At 44.4% G+C, this 16,877-nt stretch overlaps 2 long non-coding RNA genes across 3 annotated transcripts in view; one reads left to right on the forward strand and one right to left on the reverse strand.

Moving 5' to 3' along the window:
- Positions 1–16,877, reverse strand: part of LOC125942412 (uncharacterized) — a 161,720-nt gene that overhangs the window by 105,569 nt on the left and 39,274 nt on the right. The window lies entirely within an intron of this gene.
- On the forward strand, positions 5,000–16,237 carry LOC125942416 (uncharacterized). 2 transcript variants are annotated; one of them, XR_007465088.1, is made up of 3 exons: positions 5,000–5,381; positions 6,500–6,609; positions 9,577–9,940. It is a non-coding gene; the product is annotated as an uncharacterized LOC125942416 (long non-coding RNA). The 2 variants fall into 2 exon arrangements; XR_007465087.1 differs by lacking the exon at positions 5,000–5,381 and adding an exon at positions 16,155–16,237 and having other exon boundaries at positions 6,451–6,609; positions 9,577–9,699.

A 16,877-nucleotide genomic window follows, 5' to 3' on the forward strand; every position in this document is an offset into this window, starting at 1 on the left:
TAGCAAGCTTTGTTGCGTTCACGGGTAGATAAGCGAGAACTTAAAAGAAACACGGATCCTTTCACGATTCTGTTTCTATTTATTTTTTCAAAAACTTTTATTACTGTTACAGAAAATCAAAACGACCGGTCGCTTTCTTAGATTCCGCATGAGAAGAACCGCAATGCCAAGTACGTGTGACGCCGCGGATTAGTATTGTCTTGCTTTTGGGCCTATTTGGCACACACACAAAAAAAAAAACATTCTACAGACATTATAGGCAGTTATAGGGTTCAGTAATAAATGTAACGTAATATCATTTCTAATGGAAAAAAGATCCGAGGACTTCTAAGCACTTCTTATGAGTTGTGAATGCGAAAGCATTAATGTGCAATTGAACGACGCTGGGCGGTCCTTCGAGTTATGAACTCCTCGCGGGCAAGCGAGCGCGTTGAGACGATTGGCGCGTTTCGATGTGGCCTTGCTAAGGTGGAGTTAGAACGCAGGCGAGAGATTGCGCGGACAAGGAACGTGCGGATAACACAGTCTTCCGAGAGAGAGAGAGAGAGAGAGCGAGGTGGCGTCGAGGCGATGCCCGCACGCAGCAGCTGGCGTGCTATCGCGATAGCAGGCGTCCCCTTTCGCCCGCTCTGCCCCATCGAGGTGCGCTCGAAACATGGCGTCGCATGCAATGGGAAATTACCTGCCGTTTCGCTGCTGCAGATGACAGACGCCACCTTTTTCGCTCAATGAGGGGACGCCACTCGGGGGCCAGAGTGAGCAGACGTGCTTTACATGGCTCCGTCTGCAACGACCATCTTGCCCGGACCAAATCCTCGCAGGACAATCATTTTGGTGCGGACGGAGAGATATCAAGCACCGGAATCGATGGATATAATTTTCAAGACCGTAAGTGCTGCTCTCAGGCTTTTGCGCGTTGAAGTAGAGGCCAACGACCTAATCCTAGCGCGCTTTGGGTCCCGCCATAGAGAATACACAGGCGCGCTAAGCCTAGACCAGGTTAGGCTTAGCTACGGAAACAAAACGAACCCGATATAGACCGACTATGCCTTTCGGCAGCACCAGGTCGGTATTTTACCATTTCGCCCACCGCGAACGAGATTTCCCACTTAGAATTGTAAGAATTTTCAGCAAGAACAGAACGCAGGAGTGCCGATCTATCATGGACTCATAATGACACAAACTCGGAGCTAGTTTTGAACAAGCGGAACTGCAAGAAGTTGAAGCGAGGGCACGGGACTGCAGCGACTGCGACTGCGGAGATTTCCGGAGAACAGCAAAACGTGAGTCATCATGACGTTACTTGTGACGTGCGAAGGAACGCACTAGAAAAAAAGGGGGTAGCGAAGCGGACATTCCGAAGAATACTACCTCCGCTACCAAAGAATGAGAGCAAAGTGATAATTAGGCATAAGAAAAGACTGGTCGCTTGCAGAATTTCACCAACCATCAAGTGGCGCGAGCTATCGCAGCTGCGTGTGGCAACTACGAAGTCTGCAAGGACGAAGCCCTCCTTATAGGGCTTCGCAACGACTCAGATATCATCATTGTTAGCACACCCAGGAAGGAAGCCCCAACCTCTTGGGATGAATGACAGCTGACCCTTGGCGGCAAGTTGTACCAAGTAAACGCGTACGTACGTGGCAGCTCCGGACGGAGTGGTTCGTGCAGTCGTTCACGGCATCAACGCGGGTACTCCACCCGAGGAGCTCAGGGCGCACCCTAGGGTTCTCACGCAAGGGGTCAAGATACCACAAGCCAGAATGTTAGGAAAATATAGGACTGCGGTGATCACTTTCGACAAAAAGGTGGTCCCGAGTTTGTGACTCAGTACGGATGAGAGGAACCGTGTCACCTCTACCGGCCCACAAGGCAGATCTGCTACGTGTGCCTCAAGGTGGGGCACCGTTCGGACGTTTGCCCAACACCAGAATTGCGTGCATGCCGACAGTGCGGACTGGGCAACCCTGAAACCGGACATACTTGTGGGCCTAAGTGTGCGCTGTGCGGGGAAGCTCACCCCGCCGGTGCTCGAGAGTGGAGAGATCGTTTGAAAAAGGCGATCTCTGGCGATAATGACCAGAAAAATGCCGACGGGAACAATTACCGGCGCTGCCGTAAGGTCGACAGCGATTGAGGAGACATGAGACGGTGGTTCAGCTCCGAGGGAAAAACCTCGGCGAGCCGCAGCCGGTCCAGATCCAGGTCCCGGTTGACGTCGACAACGAGGTGCCAGCAGAAGGACGAAAGGAACCCGAACCAGGGGAAGGAAAAGAACAACAAGAAAACTAGCAAAGTAAGCTGGGCTGCAAAAGCAGCCAATCCCACTGCTACGGCCAACAAACAAAGCGCACATACTCCAAACAAATGTAACGAAGGCGCGAATATTAGGCCGGAGCTCGAAGTTATGCGTGCCAAATGCAACGAGCTCACCCGCAAGGTAGACGAGTTAATGAAAGACACGAGAGACAGGGGAACAACCGCGGTAGGCCAGGGAAGAACGGGCTCGTAAACCGAGGTTGGGAAGGAGGCCACCAGGGAGGACATGTATCCACCACTGGCGAAACCTCCGAGGGTCGACCAAACCTCAGCCGATCTCATAAAAAATATTCCGCGGACGATAGAGCAGTTGCAACAACAGATGAAACAACAGCAGCAATCGCACCTCACGCAGCAGCGTAAGGTGCGACTGCGTTTGTTTTTGCTGCTGCGGCTGCTGACTTTAATTTAAACTGCAACTTTCCGAGGTAAAGAGCGTGTTGAGAAAAAAGTACCACTGAGAGGAAGTCCAGGAAGAGGCGTATAATAGGCATTCATTCACAACAGCGAGTTAAGCGAATCAACCCAGTGCAATAAAGACCAGGCATAATGGCCAGACACGTTAAAGGAGACACGGAAAGACTAGAACTTAAGCAATAGAACTGCCTCGACATCCGTAGGAAGCAGAGCAACTTAAGAGGATACATGCAGATGATCGGCGTCAGGCCCCATATCGTAGCCCTGCAGGAGATTCGCTGCTCTCGCAGTCTAACTGGATACGATCCATACTCGAGTCCGACAGAGCGGAAAGCGGCGACCCTGGTAGCCAAAGCGATGACGGTGATCCGACATTCGACGTTGGACACGGACGTCGAACACGTGCTAACAGAGGTCATATTGCACAAGAGAGGCAAGGGGACCGTATTCGTTCTGAACGTGTACAGCCTGCCCTGGTACAAGAACCGTGACTTCGAACTACTGATCAATGAAGCAAGCAAGGCAGCTAATAACAACAGCTTGGTGATCTTAACAGACTCTGCGCAAAACAAGAGCTGGCGATATGTAAATGAAATAAGCAAGGGCAATAATCTGGCTCAAGATATGCCGCCACCCTTTAAAAAGATGTTTTTTAAAATAAAAACGAATTGGTATTTTTTGTTAATTTAAGAATCTGCAGACATTCAGAATTGTGGTGCAGAAGGAATTACGTCTCTACCCGGGTCTGTGCAAAAGTTGTATTGTTGTTTCTAAGTGCCCGTAGATCTGCCTGAAACCGAAACTGACATTTTCTGAAAACGAATGCTACATTTGTATCATTAAAACAAACTTATTGTTGTGCTCAAATGCACAGCACACTTTTAGGTTAGTTTGCTGTCAGATATTTTAGATATTAATAAAATTCAGCAAGAGTAATCGCTACCGATTTTTATTCAAATTACAGAAATTGCCGCATCAGGGGGGGGAGGGGGAGGGCACGACGTGGCGTCGCGTTATTTACACTGCTCCCACATGTTGTTCTGCCTTTGTGAAAGCTATGTTTTCGTGACTTTAAATGTCGTAGATGTTAAAATTTCCATTGTAAGGACTATACACCACAGTAGCTTGCCTCAGCAACCACCAGACACGTGTGACGACTGCGAACCGTCAGTCGACAGTTGACGAAAATCAAGCCCGAAAAAAACGGAGAGCTATAAAACGATGTAAAGGTGCTCTCGTGCCAGCTAAGAAGGAACCCATCTATGCGCTTGGTGGGTAGCCTTCCACGACCTCCCATTGAGGTATATTAATGTTTAGAAAAATTCATTAGTTTTTCTTGAAACTTCAATTTCGGTTGTTTTTGTTGCTCAAAAGCTCGTCCCTACTAAAAAATCCTATTTAAATTCAAACAGGGTTATACAGGTTTAAACGGGTTTAAACGGGGTCCTGTTTGGCAACATACAGGTGTAAACAGGACCCGTTTACACACAAACAGGTCTGAACGGGGTCCTAGTTTGGCTTGCAAATAGGTTTAAACGGGACCCTCCCACACAGAAATAGGTCTAAACAGGGGCCCTGTTTAGCGAACAAACAGGTTCATACTGGGCACTAGCACCAAACAGGGGCCTATTTGGCCCGCAGGCAGGTTTTAACAGGAATCTCCGACACAGAAATGGGTCTAAACAGGGGACCCGTTTGGTAGTTAAACCAGTTAAACTGGCTCATAATGGTCCCACTGGCACCAAAAAGGTCTACATGAAGCTGTCATGCTCGATTTAATGCTTGAACAGATTTACGGTAAAATTCGATTTGAAATTGGTACACACGAGCGAGCGCTCCGCAACACCCCAACGACAGCCGCTTCGCGTCGGCGCACAACCAACGGCGCTGCCAAACACAGAGAAAAAAAGAAAGAAAAGGTTAATAAATAACAAGAAAAAAAATAAGCCAAAGGGGGATTTGAACGCGCGTACCGCAGATCCCAAAGCAAGCGTCGTAACCACTCGGCCACACAGGCCCGCAAGTCCAGCGATTGCTGTCCTCACTATTGAAAGGAACGTGGCTGGAACCCGCCGTATAAGACGCATAATATCGAAATACTACCACAGAACACCCATACAAACTACCACATACTACGCCGTCACGATACATGCGGTCACCAAAGGGCCGAAAGTGGGCAAAAGCACGAAAGCATGGTCGCTTTCGGTGCCCCCAGGAGGCGCTGCCACTGCCCCAGGGCACGCTGCCACTGCATGACCGTGCTGTTGCTGCCTGTTGCTGTGCGTGCGCGCTGCATTGAGGCAGGTCGATGTGGATGTTTAATCGTGTGTACGCTGTGCCGAGAGAAAATGTCGTGCCCCTTGTGTGCTTTGATGATCACCTAACCCCTGGGACCGCGTAACGTAGCTCGCAGTACCTTTCGCGTGGTTCGCCGATGTCGATTATCGTAGTTATGGCCCGCTTGCGCTTTCTTTCTTCCCGGCCTCTGATAATATCGCATCGGATCACAGTGCACGGAAGAATTTGTTGAGCTATTACGTGCTGTAGTTCATCCGCAATTCAACAGTGTTTACGTCGGAAGGATCGTCGTGCAGTCGACGCCGCGACCTGACATGAAGGAGCATTTGCCGACTACGCCTAGAAAGGTAAGTCCGGCGCTTGCGCGCAGTTTTGTAGTCAATGGTTCGTGAAGTGTGAATTGTTATACGGATCACGAGATGATTAGTAAAGCGACCACAATGATAAATGTGTTTTTCGAATGTTCGTTCATGTCGCAGTGCACATTTAGCGAACAGTCTCACAAAATATATCCTGCAACGTATTGGACGTTGCCAGGAGCTTTATCATGTATTCGCTTTCTGCGGTGATTGTTTGACCTGAATGGTAAAGAAAAAAATCAAGCAGGGAAAGTTACTGCTTGTGGACATAATTTCTGTATAGGTATTTCTAGAAGTACAGCCTTCCGCATTTGTAACTATATTCGAGCGTCGATCATGGGCCATTTTAGCGCCTTCAACGGCGATACTTAGCGAGACCGACGAAAGTAAGCAGAGGCGCATAAAGCACTCTCCAGCGCAAGCGTCATCTGCTAAGCTGCTATTCTCAGGACGACGCACACCCATTTCATAGTATGCTGGTGCAATATAGTTAAAAATGCGGGAGGCTGTACGTCAGCTAACGGCTGCGCGAGATGGTACTAGATTGTTGTGTCTGACGCATGGCCAGATTTTAGCTTGTATGCGAATTCTACTACATATAGTGTCGCCAGACAGGCTGTATTTCTTGTGTTGGGTGTCCTGTGTGTTTTCGTGTGCTTGTAAATGTTTATTTCAGAGAAGCCGAGATTACAACAGCCGTGTTTCTTTTTCATCGAATTTTTTTTCTGCTGAAAAATAGGGCGTTTGTTCTTGGTAATTTCCAGTGCATCGTCCTTCGAGACAATGCTTTGTTCCACCGCACAAAGAAATTCGATTTTGGAACACTTTTCATGTGCTAAGGAATTTTCTTCGTAGTACAATTCACATTTCACTTCCTACAGATTTGCGTTTGTGTGAAGCTTTCGATAGTAGATTTATGTTTGCTGCAGTTTCATTTCATGTTAAATAACCGCTTGTGGTGTAACAATCAGATGTTTGCACAACCAGATGCAGCTTCGTGTAGTTTGGTTGTGTGAGACTTTTCAGAATGTAACATTATCTTGTTAACTTGCAAGCTTGCAGTTTCAGCAGGGATTACAGTAAATTGAACATTTCTTATTGTTTAGGGATGTCAAGATTTCGTGAACCAGAGGCATCTCTACACCGCATAGGAACCTAAGACATTTCTGCAGCCGGAACAGCACGGCAAATCATCTGATCTGCATGCTGCGACAAGGTGTGTACAAAATGGTCCCTGCCACTTACACAAGCTGTAGGTTTTGTTGGTATAATTCATACCTGTCAACTCTCCTGAATTTTTCGTATTTTTCGTGATCTCTAACGGGCATACCAGAGGGGGCACTTGCTTTAGGCCAGTTTGTTCAGATAAATTTCTTAAACAGGCTAAATCGGCAGCAGCAAGAACACTGCAAAAGTGCTCTGGTGATATAAAACAGTGTTGTCAGTTCTGGTGTTTCAGTTCGCTGCTGCTTTGTGTGCTGTTAAATAATGGTTAATTATGTGTGTATCAATGCAACAGTGTGGGTGCTGAGAGGAAGCTTTTAAAAAATGTGTGCTATCTCGCCAATAAAAAATTTTTGTCTGCAGAATTTTTACAAAATATAAAGTTCACAGGTTGGCATGTATGACATAATGTACAGCACTGTTGCTATGAATATGCTATATTCATAACTTGCAGTTTCGGTCTACTTGAATTGCATATTTTGAATCTGGCCTACCTTCAGTTTAATCAATTCATTTAAGTAGCCTCCTCTGAGTTAAATGTAATTGGAGGCTATTGTAGAAATGCATGATATGCTCCCTACTGACTGCATTGTGGCAATTTTTTTAGGGACCATCTTGTGAGGCATGCATATCCTTTCATGTCTTGCTATGATTTGCCCAACAAAAGCAGCAGGGCTTTGGTTACCTTTGTTATTACGCATTCTTGTAGACTTCCGTTTCTCTCTCTTCTAACATGTGTGCATGCGCAAATTCTGTGTTCTTAATTATAGTTCTGTAAGTTGACCTAATTGTGTATTACATTTTTAAAAAATTTGGGGGGGAGCGGGGTGTTGATTCCCATAATACTAGGGAGAACGGGACCTCAGACCAAAAGGCCACAAAAGGTGGCTTAAAGTGTTCGAAGCTCAGAATTTAACATTCTGTCTCCTAAAGCACTATCAGTATGAAACTGTTTCTAATTGCTTTGTTTTTATAAGCTAGCTGCCCGATTTGCAGCCACATTGTGAGAGAGTAGGTTTTTTTCTTCTTTTGTTTGAGTTCTTTTGTTGAATGTTCTCCTTTTTAGTTCAGAAATTTTTTCCTACCACCTCACGCAATACTCCCACTGGAGCCTATGAGGTATGTTTATAAATAAATAAGCAAATTCCTGAGGCATGCAACAAACCATGCAAATCAGTCCCTAAAAAGCCATAAAGAGGATCTATTATTTTCAGCAGCTGCCTCAGTCGTACTGTGCTCACTGGCGCACTGACAAAAACCATTGCAGCAGCAAAGCACTACTCTAAAAATTTCCCTTTCAACATTTTTAACTCTCATATGCTGTCTTCTCCAAATCGTGTTGAGTGCATCTGGAATGTTTCGGCAATTGTTTTTACCTCAACCATTATGCAAAGCAATCATGCAAAGGTTCAGCTTGTTGACTGTTGCTTATTTATACCTAGCCTGATCTCTGGAGTTGACTGTATGCTTTCTTTTTTTTGCATACCTGCCATGGTTGCTTAGTGGCTATGGTGTTGAGCTTCTAAGCACGAGGTCTCGGGATGAAATCGTGACCATGGCGGCTGCCTTTTCAAGGGGGTGAAATGCGAAAACACCTGTGTACTTGGATTTAGGCGCACGTTAAAGAACCTCAGGTGGTCCAAATTATTCCGGAGTCCCTCACTACGGCGTGCTTCATGATCAGACTGGTTCTGGCATGTAAAACCCCATAATGTAATTTAAATTTTTTACACAAGAACTAAGGTGGCTTTTAATGATGCCACCTTTTCACATTATTGCGTAACCACAAGTTTGTCGAAATAATTGAACAAATGTCATCAGTATTCTGTAAAAGCAAACTTGTCTTGTATAGCAGCTCGAATAAGCCATTTTCAGTGCAATAGCAGGCTTAGGATGTTGCCAGAAAATTGTGTCGCATAAGGATGTGCTGCATCAGAAGGCACGTTTCTTGTTCATTGTATTCATTCTAGCATTATCTCATCTCTATGTTCCTTTCAATGGTATTCACTGTGCACACATACTAAAGAGATAAGGAACATCCACAGTGCACGCATACCAAGGAAGTCACAGTCAGACAGAGAGCGATAGAGCACAGCACGCTTTCACTCTGTCTGTCGCTTATTTCCCTCACATGTGTTCATTGTGAGCACCACCAAAATGAAGTTACCGACTTGCCCAAGCTTCAACTCTTGTGCTTGGTGTTTTTTGTCTACAAAATGCCCATAAGCAAGTCATAGTGGTGGTGATTTTCGCATGTATGGAAAAGGCTTATTCAATTCCAGAACAGCTTCATTTGTTCTAGGCATAGTAAAGAACTTGCTAGTGTTTATTTTAAAGGCTGAATTGGTAGGAAACTATTGTGGTATTCCTAATGGCACCCTTTTGCATGTTTGTGCAGATGCTTGAAGCTTGTACTATGTTGATGAAAATAGAGTTGAAGCTATAGAAGCATATTTGGTCAAAATGTAGTGAATGCTTCCCAGTAGAAATCCGGAGTTATGCTTCTTGGGACACTTATTGGTTAGCCTTATCGGGTAATGCGATTAGCCTTATCGATGCTATAATGTTGCAGGGTCTGCAGGATAGCCAGCGTTACAAAAAAATTAACATCATTGTAAGAATACATGTTCTGCAATAATATTAGGATTGGCCCCCCCAAGTGACAACGCTTGCTTACACTATTTCTGGGATAAACCAGGTTTACTCAGCCAGACAGCCATCCGTGCATGAGGGGGGGGGGGCGGCATAAAGGGGCTTTCGAGTAATCTTCAAGTAGATGGCTCATACATCAGGTCTTTCTTACTGTGCATGCTATGTTGCTCAAAATCAAGTTAGCTATGGGTACAATGTCTACGTTTTATTACTGTTCATGCCTAATGAAGGTTGCTTTGTTCACAGTGTCACTTTCTATATTGTTTCTCTTATGGCACTAAGCTCACTTGTTTTAATGCTGCTATAGGTATGGCTCGGCCTGGTGATGAAGTGTAAGCAGAACATGCTATGCTGCGAATTGGTGCCAATCTTCACATCCGAGTTGTTCCCACGACAGTCAAGCACTACTGTGATTTGCTTCATTGGCAAGGTAATATACTATGGTGAGCTTGCACCTCAATATTGGTATTGAAAAATATGTCAAGTAAAAGACACAAGAGTTGGCCTTTATGACAGATACACTCATGTTCTTTTTTTAAAGAGCTCTTTTAGCACTGTTCTTTATGGGCATGTTTTCAGAGGATGCTTATACTCCTTTATTACAAACTGCCATGGAGCTAGTTTGTGTGTTAAACTAACACTCTTTCACTAAGAAAAAGTCCAGTTTTTACTCGCACAGCGATATGGTGCCAAGAACGAAAGGGGTGGAATAGATCAATCTGAATGCATGTTGCTCACACAAATACAAAAAGGGCGCATGGCATGGCTAGCGCGATTTGTTTTACATTCATGATAAGCAGTCTCAATGTCTAATAATTCTATTGATAGGGAGCTAACACACTGGTTCCCCGTCATTTGAATAAGGAAAGATTCACATATTTCTGAAGCACTCTGGTCCTTATATTTTGCCACAATTAAGTGGTTTTTAAATATGGGTGCACATTGCACTGAGAGCAGTGCAATACTAATGTCAACTGACCCACACATCAAGTTTGCGTGGTTACGCAGCCTGTCATTTATACATTTGGCTTGTTTAGCCAATGTAGCATCTACTGCACAATAATGGTATGTGATAGACACTGCACCTGTGTACTCTACATGCATTTTTTTACATTCTTTTTTTTCACAGGTAGTGATGCATGCCTTTTCATTATTTATGTGCCTACACAACAAGCCAAGCTTGTTCTGGGCCGAGAAAGAATTCTAGGAAAAGCCTACGTGCTGCAACTTTTCTCGGAACGAAACTAGCTTGGCTCGTTGGGTTGGGTTAAATGGTTCGATGGGTTTTGGATCCCATACGGGTTCTTTGCTCACACTAAGACACATAAGCTTGTAGGCTGTGCTTCTGTAATTTGTACAGCTCACTGACAGTGCAGGTGCGGGCCTCATCTTCACAAAGAAGCTGACTGACTGCAGGTGACTCGGGTTGAGTGAGGCACCAGTGTTGGTGTTTGTTCCCTTGTGCAAAACAGCAGCTTTAGGTTCATTGTAGCTGTAGGAAGGCAAGTTACACATAACTTCCATGGTTTGAGTGGGCACATTTCTCGTGGGGCATCAAGCTTTTTTTTTGCAACTGTCTGCATGGGTGCTTCAGTAGCATTGGTGTGAAGTTGGCATAGAGTTGTGCATTCAAGAACTTCTGAACAATGACCTGCTGTAGTTAGCGCTGTGAAGATTGCATCGTCTACCAAGCCTTTGGTTTTCTGTTGGTGTACTTGTAATCGTGCTGTCAGTAATTTCTCGACTTGCCGAATTATCTTGAGGCCCCACACTGACGCTATCTATGTCTTCAAGTGCAGACTTTTTAGGATAAGGTTCTTCGCTTTGCAAATGTGGTTGTAGGAAAGGTGGCACTTACAGGTGCCTATTCTAGACATTATTGAAACAAGCCAGCGAATCTTGGTTACGTCTTGTCCATAGTGTATAGCAGTTAGTCAAGGGTTGAGAAAATTGCTCTCAGTGGTAGCATGCTGGCAGTAACTTGGTCATTGACCACATTCTCATCATCATGTTACCTGATTAGATGAATTTTCGTTGAAGCTTTGACAAAATTGCCTACAGAAGTTATGGATAACACATTTTAGCCAAGGCACATTGGTTCGTCTTACTCGTGTCCAGATTAGAAATCTATAAGTGCCACCTTTCCTTCAACCAGACTTACAAAGCTAAGAACCTTGTCCTGAAAAGTCGGCACTTTAAGACATCAGTAGCGTCAGTGTGGAGCCTCCGGATAATTCGGCCAGCCGGGCAGAAATTACTAATAGCAAGAGTTCAAGAATGCTGACAGAAAATCAAGGGCTTGAAAACTGACACATTTGCAAGATGCCAACTAGAGCAGCTCTATGTCCACTTCATAGCAACGCTAAGGGACCACCTGTGCAAACTGTCGCAAGAAAACCTGACATATTAAAACAAAAAAAAGCCTGTTTAAACCAAGAAGTTAACTTCAGCTTGTCTTCCTGCAAGCCCACTAAACCTGAAACTGCCATTTTGTGCAAAGGACTGAACTTCGACACTGCAGGATAGTTCACGATATCTTGGCGAGAGTAACCTGCACCGTGGAACATGCCTGCAGTCAGCTCTTTCTGAAGTAAAAGAAAAGGTCCACGTGGCGTAGCTGGCATGGTGTAACCCTGGAATCTGTTTCTGCTCCGCAACTTGAGCTTATTTTTTTCAGTGACGACAATTGCATTATTATGAAACGGAATGCATTAACAGATTCAAACTCAGGTTAATGTTTTTATCTGCATGACTTTGTGGCCAAAAACTGATGAAAGGAGGCGCAATGCGACTATTGAATCTGTCCAGGGGACAGGGACGTCAAGAAGTTTTAAATCCATTTGCATAGGCTAACAATCGCAAGGCAAACTGCTGCTATTCCGTGAAAAAGTACCATGCACTTCTTACTTCAAGGAATAGTGCCAATCTTTTTCAGCTGTAGTTAGCACCATGTGTGTACACTGCACATATAATTTGAGTTAAATGTAAGGAAGGTATTGCAGAATAGGCCTTTTATAACTAATGGCCATAATTTTGGCATTAGTAGATCTTTGCTCAGACCATCTGACAATTTCTTGAAAGTATGAAATTTTTGTTTATGTAGCTGCTGTCAGCATATTCTATATTATCATTTGGTCTTATGCATATACTGTTTGCTCTAAAAAATTAAATTCTTGAGTTTCACATGCTAAAACCACGATATGATTATGAGGCATGCTGTAGTAGGGGACTCCGGATTATCCCTTGAACCCTTGTTAACTCAAACTCTGATATCTGAACATATCAGTTAAGTCGAAAATTTTTTCGTGGCTCAGTATCGACTTTATGTATATATGACTTCTTATCTAGCAATGCTTCTGTGCTGTGCTCCGGGTATCTCGAAATCTTGACTGCAACACTGTAGGGAAAATGTTATCACCCAAAGGTTTCCATACGTTGTACGCAGCTGCGATATCTCCAAAAGTTGCAAGATCGCAAGTTTGTAGCAAATTCTGCTTCATTCCATGCCACTCTTGTCATCCACTGTTCACGACCGGCAGAGATCTCATTGGTAATCCGGGCAGAGTGTTTCTCTGACCCCTGACAAAATGCAATGAGCATGATAAGGCCTCCCGCTTTTTAACTATATTACATGAGAACACGATAATATGGTTGTGCATCATCCTGAACGGGACATCGCATTAGACGACTTTTGCACAGGATAGTGCTTGGTGCACCTGAGAGTTCTTCTATGTGTCTCGCTGATTATTGCGCTTAAAGGTGCTAAAATGATGCGGGATGGACGCTCGCACAATATGGATAAAAATGTGGGAGGCTGTACACATGAGCACCACAATATACATGCTCATGTGTACGCATAGAGTTGTCAGCTTGCTTATTTCCTGTGCTCTGTGTTTCTGTGTGGATCTGCTCGCTAGGCCATACCGTGTGCTGCGCCGAATGTTTGGCACGTTATTGGTATTTTTTTCATTAACAAGTTCAGGGCCATGATCTTGTAGCAATGCGTTGTCCGATGCCATTTCTAATCGTGCTTCGTCAGTTGTCATAGTGACACTGTGCCTACGTTATCAGTACGGGTTTGATGGAACATCGTATAACGGCGCTGTGTGAGAACGGATCACAGAAAGAATGCACAGAGGACAATCGCCGAACTTCAGCTGAGGTTTACAGCAGAAAAATTACACAAGCAGCAGTTTCTGTGCAGAAACATTGGACAAAATACCGCCATGGCGCACATTGTGTCGGCGCGATCACAACAGATGGTCATGTCATACAACTCTACGGAACATCCTGATTTGCGCAAGATCAAAGACACATTTGTACTACACGTTATACAATCAAGTTACGCTCTTCAAGCCCGCCAACTCGGAAACCTTTTGCAAATATATCTCTTCTCTTTTTGACAAATTAAGTGATGCGGTGCTAATGCAACCTTCTCCTTCCTTTTTTCGTGTGAAATGCCTCAAGCAATTCTCTCTCTTTTTGATCCTTAAAACTTCCTAGTATACAAGTGTCCTCATACACTGGAGTGCAAGGACACCTTTTGCAATGGTCAGCCGAATGACCCCCTGCTACGAAAGCCTGCACGGATGCTCGATACTCCCTCAAATGGTCATTAAAACATCTACCAGTTTGGCTGACATAACACCTGCCACAAGAGAGCGGGTTGTGGTAAACCACCTCCATCTGGCAGCGTACGAAGCCCTTAGCATGCTGTTTCGCACACTTATGTGAAGTGCGTGCACTGTTCACTGCACGGCAAATTCACCCCAGTTTTTCTGAGCGGAGAACACTATGGGAAGGCCGCACTTTCCGGCCACTTTCTTCAAGTGGTGGGAGAGGTTGTGCAAATAAGGCACCATTAACAGCTTCCTTGACCATTCTTTATCGGCTCCCCTGCTCCCCACACCAGACCTTACTTCACCAAATAGGCTTTCAACAACAGAAGCGATTGTTTCACCAGGGAAACCCACCTGCTTGAGCCTCTTGGTTTGCACTCCGAGCTTTCTGATGCTCGCATCACCATTCAAGCGCGGATCTGATACTGTTCAATGCGATGTCTCTCTTAACAAGTTTTGAGTTCCAATAGTCCCATAGTCTCCTCCGCTCGGAAAAACTGGCACGAATGTGCTATGCTGTGAACAGTGCACGCACTTCACAAAAGAGTGCAAAACAGCATGTTAAGGGCTTCGTACGCGGCGAGACAGAGGTGGTTTACCACATACCGCTCTCCTGTGTCAGTTATGTCAGCCAAACTGGTAGATGCGTTAATGACCATTTGAGGGAGCATCGAGCATCCGTGCAGGCTTTTGTAGCGGGGGGGGGGGGGGGTCGCTTGGCTGACCATTGCAAAGGTGTATTTGCACTCCAGTGTACGACGACACTTGTATACTTGGAAGTTTTAAGCATCAAAGAGAGAGAGAATTGTTTGGGGCATTTCATATAAAAAAGAATGGAGAAAGTTGCATTAACATCGCGTCATTTAATTTATCAAAAAGAAAAGACATATATTTGCAAGAAAAGGTTTTCAATTTCGCGGGTTTGAAGAGCGTAAATTGATGGGGTATAACGTGTAGTACAAATGTCTCTTTAATCTTGTGCAGATGAGAACGTTTGTAGTGCTGTATGACATGATGACTTTCTGTTATGATCGCGCTGACAATGTGCGCCATGGTGGTGTTTTGTCCAATGTTTCTGTGCAGGAACTGCTGCAGTAAACCTCAGTTGAAGCTCGGCGATTGTCCTCAGTGCTCTATGTTTCTATGTCCCATCCTCACATGCACCGTTATAACATGTTCCATCAAATCCATACTGACAACATGGGCACATTGTCACTATGACAACTGACGAAGCACTATTAGAAACGGCATCAGAAAATGCATTGCTACAAGATCGTGGCCCTGAACTTGTTAATGAAGAAAGTACCAATAACATACCAAACATTCGGCACAGCCCGTGGCATGGCCTAGCACGCAGGTCCACACAGAAACACAGAGTACAGGAAATAAGCAAGCTGACAACTCTATGCATACACATGAACATGCATGTTTTGGAGGCCAGGTGTACAGCCTCCCCCATTTCTAGCTATATCGTGCAAGCGTCCATCACGCGTCATTTTAGTGCCTTTAAGGGACAATAATCAGTGAGACCGGCAGAACTACTCAGGTGCACCAAGCACCCTCCTGTGCAAGAGTCGTCTAAGGTAATGTTTCCTTCAGGACGACGCACGACCATATTATAGTGTTCTCGTGCAATATAGTTAAAAAGCAGGAGGCGGTACCTTCTCATGCTCATTGCACTTTGTCAGGGGTTAGAGGAACACTCTGTCCGGATTACCAATGAAATCGTGGCGTAGAAAGAAGCAGAATTTACTACAAACACCATCATAACATGTTCCATCAAGCCAGCAACCAACTAGCCCATCTAAGTCTCATAATTATCAGTATGGGATAAATCAGCCAAACACGGATGCTAAAGCCACTATTCCACAACGGTATTTACTTTGCTGGCAGAAAGGTAGCTTCCAAGTAATTTATTAGCGTGACGTGTCCATGCTGCTTTTTAAATGTGTATTTTATGCTTGTACTACTTCTGTTGCTTCAATACTATTGTTAATCGAATAAGTAATGTCTTTTTGATTATAACACTTGTTTCAGTGGCCCGCTAATTGTGACAGTTTATTCTACCACAGTAATGCATGTTCCCTTAGAATCATAGCCAAATTGCCTGAAACCAGTTACCTTTGAATGAGATTTGTTAGTATCTCCTATATTCTGAATGCTTACCCATTCTTATCTGTGTGAACATACGCAAAACTGCTTTTTCCTTTGTGTGAACCTGTTGCATAAGTGAAAAGAAATTGTTGGCTTTTCTTTACTTTTTCAGGTGCCCTGCAAGCTCTCACCAAAGCAACACATTCCACTGGTTTTCTGTCAGAGTACCATTATAGAATTTCGAATAAACTATGCTTGCCAGATGTGCGACATGCCCCGTCTTAAAATCAGAGCGCTTCAGTAATAATGTTTGAATGGGTGTACATAAAACAGACGTAAAGTATACTTATGTCTTTCTTTTACAAGTCCTCTTCACCCGACGTTTTTCCAACTTAAAATTACGCTTTGCTGTACACTTGTTTTATGCACAAACCATTACAGCAACACAACACTGCAGTAAAATGAGTACAAATGATAAAGCATGCAGTACACCTGCAAGAATTACATTTGCATACTTGTAGTACATATGAAAATGAGCTACCGATCTTTTTCAGGTTGCATACTCTTATAGGTTATACATGTCAAGTGCACTCATAGGTCATACAAAACTCGTTCAAGGCTGATCTCAAATCCATAAGTGCTCCAAATAGATTTAAAGAGTGACTTATGTTAAGTGACATCGGACCAGTCTAAAGAAACCTGGCTCAAATAGGGAAATAAATAGGTTCGAACAGGGTCAAACGGGGAGTGGACTAAACGGGGACAAACAGGTCTGGGCTAAATGGGTTCAAACGGGGACAAACAGGTCTGGGCTAAATGGGTTCAAACGGGGACAAAAAGGTCTGGGCTAAATGGGTTCAAACGGGGTCCCGTTCCATAATCCTATTTGATGAAA

The sequence above is a fragment of the Dermacentor silvarum genome, chromosome 1, assembly GCF_013339745.2.
Source record: "Dermacentor silvarum isolate Dsil-2018 chromosome 1, BIME_Dsil_1.4, whole genome shotgun sequence".
Lineage (NCBI taxonomy): Eukaryota > Metazoa > Arthropoda > Arachnida > Ixodida > Ixodidae > Dermacentor > Dermacentor silvarum.